General features: G+C 40.2%; 1 pseudogene; it reads right to left on the bottom strand.

Annotated features, from left to right (window-relative positions):
* Positions 1-2946: 2946 nt before the first annotated feature.
* On the bottom strand, positions 2947-3269 carry LOC129025413 (SRA stem-loop-interacting RNA-binding protein, mitochondrial-like; annotated as a pseudogene).
* Positions 3270-3740: the final 471 nt, after the last annotated feature.

Here is a 3740-nt window from a genome sequence, read left to right as displayed (position 1 = left end):
CACATACTGAGATTCAAGGCACAAATTCACGGTGATATAACCCCAATTCTGCCTGTATCTCTGTTATTTCTTCTCACAATTCTAGATGAGGCCTCATGGGGGAGCTGCTATCTCACTGTAGATAAACCTATACTGTTTCCAGCAAGGACTGACCTTTACAGATTGAAATGAAGAGTGACTTTTGCTACAGAGAAAAAGGTTCTGGGTTGTTATTTTCCTGCAGGTGTCTTTATTTTGTTTCTCTCAAGAGCCAACAAATACATTCTAATGAAGTTTAGAGCTTCATTTTACCTTAGCAAAATAAAATCTCAAACTGAAAAATAAGATGTTCATTGTAGAAAGATTTTACTTGTTGAATGGTCAAATCAAAGAAAATTTCTAGTATTTTTTCCTTCCACAGAGAGGTTTCACATGCAACATCCTCAGATAAAGAGTTCATTGTATATTAATTTCTTATAGCAACACCAGATACGTAATCCTAAAAGAATCCAGGATTGGGAAATAAAAATGAATCATGTGGGCTAACTTGCAAATTAATTTACAAACACAAATCCTGTCAATTTTTAAAATAAAGTTCCAGGGGAGAGTAAATAGAAGGTAATTTGATGTAACTTATTGCTGCAAAAGCTGATTTATCTGGCATTCAATCAATTGGAAATTTCTATGAATCTATACTTTGCTGCAGCTCCAAGACAGTGAGGATTGACGATCCTATTGACCTAGAGGAACCAAAGATTCTCAGTGACTCCTGAATCATCAACAAAGAAACAGTTTTGCCTAGTAAAGCCTTAGTTCCAAGCAGATATTTCCTGGGATTCTTTTTTTTAAAATTGATTAACTGCAGCATTTTATATGACTCAAGATTATCTAGTTTATGTTTCTCATTTGCAATCGAGGAAACTGAAGTCTAGAAAGGGAAAGGGACTTCCCTAGGGTTACCCAGTTGTGGTCCTTTTCCAAATATGTTCTATGGGATCCTGGTGGGTCCTGAAATACTTTCAGGGCCACCAGTTGGACAGGGGTATTGATTGGCTATCCCCTGGCTCCAGTCTCCTGTTTCAATTACAACATCTGTTTTTAATCTGTGTGATAGACTTACTGTTCTGGGAATATTAAGCAAATATATTTTCTTTCTTTGTAATCTCAGTTTCTCGTCATTCTAAGGTTTCTGAATCAAAAGCCATGCTTGGCCAACACAGATAGTAGGATTTCTTCCATAATTGGTAAAGGTTACTCCTTCCATCATTAAGGCTTAGTAATTAGCCTTCCTTAGCACCCCAGAAAAAAGGAATTGGGTATAACGTAAGAGAAGTCCCTACTGGAAATGAAAAGGAAAGAAGATAAATCTAACCCTTTCTAAGTGGGTTTAATTCTGTAAAGAGAAAGATGCCTGATGGAGAGGAACTAGGTGAGACACATGAGTCCTGACCACCCCCTATAGGCTCAAGTCCTGGAGTTGGAAGGCTGTTACACAGAGAAAGGTAAAAGCAAATAAACGTTCCCTTCTCACTCCCCGTTTAGAGCCCTTGGTCTAGTGGGAAAGTGACAGTAATGAGGAAGGTAACTAGATAGAAACTTGACTTTTCATGACCTTTACATGGTATGCAGCAGATGCAGAAATTTCTGGATATCTCACATATGGGAAGGCCAAGAGAAGCCCAAGGTAAGGCCAAATAATTGGCTGCAGGTAGGTACTTTAATATTGTGATAAATGGGCTCCAAGAATGAATGTATAAACCCCAAAGGCCAGATGGGACCAGTTTTTTATTTTTATTTTTTTTTTTTGAGACGGAGTCTTGCTCTGTCGCCCAGGCTGGAGTGCAGTGGCATGATCTCTGCTCACTGCAAGCTCCACCTCCTGGGTTCATGCCATTCTTCTGCCTCAGCCTCCTGAGTAGCTGGGACTACAGGTGCCCACCACCACGCCTGGCTAATCTTTTGTATTTTTAGTAGAGATGGGTTTCACCATGTTAGCCAGGATGGTCTCGATCTCCTGACCTCGTGATCCACCCGCCTCGGCTTCCCAAAGTGCTGGGATTATAGGCGTGAGCCACTGCTCCTGGCCGGGACCAGTTTTTAGAGATCAACAGTTCCAGGACCAGACCAATGCAGACGTTCCTCTACAGAGACAAAAGAAGAATCAGAAAACATCAGGGAGATCTGAGGTTCAATTTCTCTCATTCCATTGTGAAATGAACTAAGCCACCCTTTTCAACAGGAAGAGGATCAACGGGATGAGGAAGCAATATGAAAGAATGAACATTTACCTCAAAGAGAATTTAACTGCAGATTGTCTAGTATATGTTTCTCATTTTGCAACCAAGGAAACTGAAGTCCAGAATGGGAAAGAGACTTCTCAAGGGTTACTCAGTTGTGGCCCTTTTCCAGATGTGTTCTATGGAGTCCTAGTGGGCTCTGGATATACTTTCAGGGCTACCAGTGAGAGAGAGGTACTGACTGGCTATCCCTTCGGTCCATTCTCCTGTTTCAACCAAAAAAAGACTGCTTAAACCAGTCTTATTTAGGGGTTTAAAAAAGCCGCAGGGCTTTCAGGCTCCCACTGTTTCTTCTTCCTTTGCTCTTTCTTGACTATGTTTAGGGTTAGGTCACTCAGAGCAACCTGGACACAGGAGGCAATATGATGAGGTGGAAAGCATATTGGAAAGCCAGGAGAGCTAAGCTGAAGTACTTGGTTTTGCAGTTAAGTCCCTGTGACCCTGAGCAAGTTACATCACTTTTCTAGGCTTCAGACTGTAGATTTATAAAATTGGGCTGAGGAGTTCCATGAGATCTCTTTTACGTTTGCATTTTAATGTTATAGAAATGCCAACATTTTCTTTGGTGGACTCCAGATCCCCTTCTAAATTCCTCCTCGACTCTAGCAGTTAAGAATAAAGTTTTTTTTTCCTCAGTTATGTTAACTTTATTTAATAGGCTGAAATAGTCTCAAAAATCTTTCTCTTCATCAGATGTTTACAAAACTTTTGGCCTTTGAGCTCCAACCTGGAGCTTTACTCCATCTATAATATGATTTTCCTGTTATAGTGCATTCTGAAGTTCTTCTGAAGAAAACTGAACCCAACCCAAACCTCTGTGAAAGCCAGTCTCCTTGTCAAAAGGTACAATACACTTTTGGATATGGCCAAACTGTGCAAAGCCATCATCAGCTGATTCGATGCTGCGGTCCAAGGAATTTTGCTAACAAAAGCAACCGGCCTACTGATACTTGTATGAAGCACCATGGCACCTTTCCCTGCTAAGGCAGCCATCTTTAGGCTCAAAAGTTCTTTTTTTGTTGTTATTCGAGTTCCTTGTGTACTCCAAATATTAATCTCTTGTTGGATGAAGGTTTTGCAAATATTTTCTCCCATTCAACAGGTTGTCTCTTCACTCTGTTGATTGTTTCCTTTGCTGTGCAGAAGCTTTTTGCCTTAATATAGTCCCATTTGCCTAATATTTTGTTGCCTGTGCTTTTGGGGTCTTAGCCAAAAAATCATTGCCTAGACCAATGTCCTGGAGTGTTTGCCCTATGTTCTCTTCTATAATTTTATAGTTTTGGGTCTTACATTTATGATGAGAGATAGGGGTCTTGTTTTATTCTTCTGGGTATGGATATCCAGTTTTCTCAGCACCATTTATTGAAGAGACTGTCCTTTCCCCAGTGTATGTTTTTGGAACCTTTGTTGAAAATCAGTTGACTGTAAATACATGGGCTCATTTCTGGGTTCTCTATTCTGCAC

This window comes from Pongo pygmaeus, chromosome X, assembly GCF_028885625.2.
Source record: "Pongo pygmaeus isolate AG05252 chromosome X, NHGRI_mPonPyg2-v2.0_pri, whole genome shotgun sequence".
NCBI classification, from domain to species: domain Eukaryota; kingdom Metazoa; phylum Chordata; class Mammalia; order Primates; family Hominidae; genus Pongo; species Pongo pygmaeus.
The sequence above is the reverse complement of the archived record's forward strand: the minus strand, read 5'-3'. Positions and strand labels throughout refer to the sequence as shown.